Source organism: Manis javanica, chromosome 15 (genome assembly GCF_040802235.1).
Source record: "Manis javanica isolate MJ-LG chromosome 15, MJ_LKY, whole genome shotgun sequence".
NCBI lineage: Eukaryota > Metazoa > Chordata > Mammalia > Pholidota > Manidae > Manis > Manis javanica.
The window spans coordinates 22,667,516-22,674,232 of NC_133170.1; positions in this window are offsets into that span (position 1 = coordinate 22,667,516).

Below are 6,717 nucleotides of genomic sequence, written 5' to 3' on the forward strand. Positions count from 1 at the left end.
GGCAGCCCCTTCTGTCCTGATGAAGCCGAGGTTGCGGAGGGCTGGGGTCCCTCTAGCTGAGCATCCCCTCCCTCCACCCTTCTCCCACTCAGGAGCAGCAGAAAGAGGATGCACTCCTGGCTCTGAGGGTGTGCGGGTGGGGTGCACAGAGGTCCTGAGGGCTGGGCCACACCTTCCCTTCCGGGGAAACAGGGATGAAGGCTGTTGTGGCTTGTGCGCAGTCACCATCTGAAGGTGGACCCTGAACCTTTGGGGGACAGGGGAGGATGGTGGCAAAATGGCACACTGCCCCCCACAACGGTGGAGGGACTGAGGAGCCCTGGAGACCCACCACCATCACAAGCTCAGAGGGGAGGAGCTGCTCAGGGTCCATGGCTCCCGCACGGTGGCCCGCCCTGGGGTCTCCACCCACACAAGCCCACGGAGCCCAAGAGCTGCCACGGGGACCTGTGACAGAGGGCCAGGCTCACACAGGCAGGGAAGATTGACTTTCCCACAATATACTGAATAAACCTGCACAGGGCTGGGGTCCTTGAGACTCACTCAGGGTCTGTGACCTTTACTTCCACACGTGGTCCAAAGAAGGCTCCCAGGGGGACACTAAATGGTAAGGGATGGGCCTGGGGTCCCATAGCAACACTCACCTGGCTCCCAGAGCTGCCCAGCGCAGGGCTCGGAGGGGGAAGAGGTCATCACACAGGATCTGTCATACAACTGGCTGGAAGTGACCTGTCCAGAATGAGAGTGCATTCCAGGATTGCCCACGGTGTGCTCTGCTCCAGCCTACACCCCTCTACCCTGGCCGGTTCCCATGGGAAAGCTGGAGCGATGTCAACGTTGCGCCACATGCAGCGCACACAGTGGGCCACCTACAGGGCCGCCCCTGGAGGTGAGTCCTGCTCCGGGAGACCTGATGCAGGGACAATGGATGGCCCTGCCCCGTGCCTGTCAGGATCCCCCACCCCAAGGTACGCCGGGGTGGAGGAGTCAAATGGGTGCAAACACTGGTGCTGCATTGTCCCCTAGAGCCGCATCTGCCTATGCGTGCAGCTCCCCGGCTCCTCCAGGGGACCCCGTGAGAGCCCAGACAGGGCCTGTGGGACTGGGATCCCGGCCAGAGAGACCCTACCTCGGGTCAGGGGAGGGGCACAGAGGGGACCGCAAACCTGGGGACAGCTGGGCCCTCTCATGGACCCCTAGAGGTGAGTTCTGGGAATGGGGGTATAGGCGACAAACACCCTTGCAGGTTAAGTGCCACAGATGGGGCTGAAGGGACAACAGGAAAAAGGGCAGACAAGCCCCTGTGCTCTTCTCCTGCCGTGACTGCGGTAAGGTCAACAATGGGGTCCCCCACAGACACCATTTCTAGCCCTCCCAGACACTCCCAGACCATTAGAGATCCTCTTTCCCAGACCCACACAGGGCACGCCACAGCCCCTCACATGACGTCAAAGGGCCCTTCACAGTCTTACACACAGAACCTCTAAGGAATAATCACAGATCCCTGCGTACCCTCCCAGAACCACACAGGCCCTCACAGAGACCCTCACAGACCCAAACAGAACCTCATAGAGACCCCCAAAGCACTCACAGGTATCCTCAGAGACCTTCACAAACCCTGAAAGACCACAGAAGACCAACACAGACCCTCATAGGGACCCTCAGAGTGACACCAACTGACCCACACAGACCCTCACAGAACCTCAGAGACCCTCACTGGGACCCTCTCAGAGATCCTCACAGAACATCAAGCCCTTCACAGACACCAAGACAGACCCACCCATACATTGGCCCTCACAGAGCTTCACAGGGACACTTACAGACCCACGCAGATCCTCACAGAAACAAACACACCTTCACATGGACACGGAAAGTCCTCTCAGACCCTCAAGGACCCACACAGACCATCAAAGACTGTCACACTCACTGAGGAAACCTCAAATTCCCCCACAGTCCCTCACGGAGGCCCTAACTGACACTAACAGAACCTCAGAGCGACCAGTAGAGATCCTCAGAGAGTCTCGCGCACCCTTCCGAGGAACCTCAAAGTCCCTCACAGAGTCCGTTACACACACGCTCAGACTCTCAGCGGGATCGAAACGTACCCTCCCCAAACCTGACACACCCTCACGGGGACCCTCACACAGCCTCACAGATTCTGACTGAGCTCCACACACCTTCACAGACCCCCCCACCCCCACAGAGCCTCACAGAACCTCAGGGACCCTCCACAGACCTTCGGAGATGCTGACAGGCACACTACTCACAGCGACTTACAAAGAGCCTCTGTGACACCCACAGGGAACCTCCCAGACTGTCCCGGACCTCAGAACAGCCCTCACAGAGACCCTCACACACCTTCACAATGACCCCCACACAACCCCACAGGGACCCTTACCTAACAGCACGGACCCTCACAGTGACCCTCACTCACCGTCACAGTGCCCCTCGCAGAACCTCACAGGGAGGCTCACAGACCCTCGCAGAACATCACAGACCCTCCTACAGACCTTCACAACCCTCACAGTCACTCATGGACCCACATGGAGACCCTGACAGACCCTCACAGACCTTCACACAACTTCAGAGACCCTGACAGACCCTCACAAACACACCCTGGAAACCTCAATACCCTCAGGCACCCTCACAGACACTCACAGACACACACAGGCACTTATAGACCCACCCAGACCATCCCAGGAACGGCCACACACCCTCAGAAACCACAAACACCAACACACACCCTCTCAGTGACCCTGACAGACCCTCACAGAGGCCTTCTACGGGACCATCACAGTCCCACACGGAGGCCCTCACAGACCTAATCACCCTCACAGGGACCCTCCCACAACCTCACATCTTCTATCCCAGGCCATCCCAGATACGCACAGACGCTCACAGAATAACACAGACCCGTACAGTCCCACACAGAACCAAGCAGACCCGCACAGGGATGCTTGCAGGCCCTCAAGACACACAAACACCAGCACAGATCCCCACAGACCCTCAGAGAAACCCGAACAGTGACACTAACAGACCCCCACAGACTCACGCAGGTCCTCACAGAAACCCTCACAGACCCAAACACAGACTCACACACACTCACATTGAGCCTCACAGACCCTTACAGACATGTACATGAACACACAGCAAACCCACATGGGGACCTCTGCAGACTGTCATAGACACATATAGGGACTTTTATAGACACTGAGAGACCCTCACCGAACCTCTAAGACCCTCAAAGAGACTCTCACAGGCCCTCATTGAGACCCTGAAAGACCCTCACAGGGACCTACAAACACCCTCACACACACACACAGAGGGATACTCATGGACTCTCACCATCAAAAAGACACTCACAGTGATACTAAGAGAACCTCAAACACACTCATGCGGGTCCTGACGTACCCACACAAGCCCCAAGACAGACTCTCACAGAGCCACATAGCACCTCACACGGACCCTCACAGAAAACTTCACTGAACCTCACAGGGTAAGAAATTCATATGGCCAAAAGGCACTTGAAAAGATGCTCCACATTGCTAATTGTCAGGGAAACTCAAATTAAAACCACAATGAGATATCACCTCACACCAGTTAGAGTGGCCATTATCCAAAAGACAAGAAATAGCAAATGCTGACGAGGATGTAGAGAAATGGGAACTCTCTCTACACTGTTGGTGGGAATGTAAATTGGTGCAACCACTGTGGAAAGCAGTTCAGAGGTTCCTCAAAAAACTACAAGTAGAAATACCATTCAATCCAGTAATTCTACTTCTAGGAATTTACTCAATTAAAAGAAAATCCCCTGACTCGAAAAGATAAATGCACCCCTATGTTTATCACTGCACTATTTCCAATAGCCAAGATATGGAAGCAACCAAAGTGTCCATCAACAGATGAATGGATAAAGAAGATGTGGTACGTATACATAATGGAATATCATTCAGCCTTGAAAAGAAAAGAAATCATGCCATTTGCAACAACATGGATGGATCTACAGGGTATTATACTCAGTAAAATAAGCCAGGTGGAGAAAGACAAATACCATATGATTTCACTTATTTGTGGAATATACAAACAAAGCAAAACAGAAGGAACAAAACAGCAGTAAATTCATAGACACTGAGAAGTGACTAGTGATTACCAAGGGGGAGGGGTTGGGGTGAGGGTTGAGAGGGAGGGGGATAAAGGGACCCAATCATTCATAATCACAATATAAGTTGGTCACGGGGATAGCAGTACAACTTGGAAAATATAGTCAATGATTCCGTAGCATCTTTCTATGTTGACAGATAGTGACTACACTAGTAGGGGTGAGGATTTAATAGTATGGGTAGGTGTAGAACCACTGTGTTGTACATTTGAAACCAATATAAGATTACATATCAATGATACTTCAATGCAAAAAGAACCATAAGAACATGCAGATTAAAACAACAATGAAATGTAAAATACAAAAAATAAAGATGAGTAATAAAGTCAATAGATATCCAACATCATGAAGCAAATTGTAATAATAAAATAAAATTAGATCATACCAAAGGCAGTAATTAATTAAGAGGAAGAGAAGGGATACATTTCAAATAGAAGTAATGATAAGTAATAAGCTCTTGGATCATTTGATAATCCAATTAATGAGGAGAAATGAATCATAGGAATACATTGAGAAAATATTTAAATTTCTTGCTGATTTGACACAAAATACTGGCATGGATAAAGATAATATGAAATTTGTAATATGCCAGAAGACATGGCTGACATCAATTCAAAGGATATTTAAGATAGAAGATCACAAGAAAATCTTAAATGCCTTAAAACCTTACAGCACCTGTATGAAAGAAGTCTGTCATATCCTACATGATAGCAGTCTGCCCAAAGTTGACAATTCTAAACATTTTCTTGGCATTACAAATCACAAGTTGTGAAGCTGGAAGATATTTTTCTGAACTGTCGGTAATAAAAAAATAAGGATTTTTTTCATCAACCATACTAAATAAAAGACTGAATCATTTATTCTCTCTATAGAAAATATCACAAAATTCCTGGTATGAAAATACAGAAAGTATGTAGCTAAAATAGCTTTGAAAATAACATTATAAACATATGTACAGTAGTTAATAAAATGTTCCACTATGATTTCTGTTCTCATTCTAAATAAGCACTCCGTTTTCACACCTAATTTTGCATTCTTTTACCTAAAGAGGGCTCCAAAAATTGTGTTAAGTTTCACCCCTACAGACGTGAGGTTCAACCTCCCAATAGGATCTTGGGTTTGTCCCTCCCTCCCTCTTCACCCTAACCCAGGGCTGACCCTCTTCCAGACAGACAGACAGTGGCCAGGACAGATCTAGAGCAGAATGAATGGAAATTCCACCTGCTGGGTTCTCCTTAAAAGTCGGACCGATCTGTATGAAGCCCATGGAAGTGAGGAGGGCTCAGAGACTCCCGGGGCTGTTTTCACCAGTCGCTCCACACAGATGTAACGGCTATAGAGAATGTGCTTGTGTTTGTTTGGTTGTTTTCTTTTTAATTATTGTGTTTTTTCACAAGTAAAAATTCCACTGGTGTAAGTTAGCAGAGTAAACACAGGGCTTTGCTTCCCTACCTGATGAAAACACAGGTGACTGAATGGATTTATATATTTGAGGAAGAAGGACTGGCGATCTTCTCACTCTAATTTGGAGGATGTTATTTATTAGGACTGTGGTCTCCTTTCTAAGAAAACGATCTCTGTGTCTTGAATAAGCATTTGCTGGGACATTAGACAGACTAAAACTAAAATCGCTTCACTATAGAAAGTTATTTTAGAGTTCATTACTTCCTATAGTCTTATTTTCCCATGGTCAGGTCTCAGGAATTGTCTGTTATATTTCATTAAATTTAAAATGCAAAGCTTTGACAAAAAATGTAATTCTCTAGTTACCTCATTGATGTGTTTTTCACGTCAATTCAATTCAACCCAGCAAACACCGGTGGAGAGCCTTCCAGGCAGACAGGCACTGTGCTGGGTACTGGAAAATACAGAGATAAAAATTAAGGATGCTTTCTGCAAACATGTGTCAAGGTGATAAATGCTGCCCTGGTGATTAGATCAAACTGTTAAGAGAACAGAGAGGAAGAAGCAATTAATTCTGCCTGGGCCAACTGGGAAAAGAGGAGTGGCTTCAAAGTGCAGTTTGTGGCTCCCAAGGGCTCCAGAGGAGTCCTGGGATGTCTGCCTGGGACTGGGCTCCAGGGCTCCCGTTTCTGCTTCAAGCAAAGTGTGTCTCCCTCCATCTGTTTTATTGGTTGGAAGTCTGCATTAGACATTTTTTGACAAAAAGCTTCTGCTTTGGAAAGGTAACTTTTAAAAACTAAAACAAAATGTCTTTTGATCTGAGCTTTGAAGGTTATAGAATTTACCCAAGTAGAGCTCAATCCAGGGGCTCCAGCTCCCTTCAGATGTTAAAATTCCCACACCTACATTTTAACCCTAACCTTTCCCTAGTGGTGGTATTCTCCTTCTCCAATCCCCCTCTATCCTCCATACCATGTTTTAGAACCTTTGATGGCTCCCCTCTGCCTACCAGATAAAGTCTAATCTCCCTAACATGCTATAAAATCCTTCCCAATTGGGCTCCAAATACCTTCCAGCATTCACTTTCCTCCACTTACCCAAAGATACTGTTGGAAGACAATCTCTGTGGGTCTCTCACACTTCTGCACTTCTTG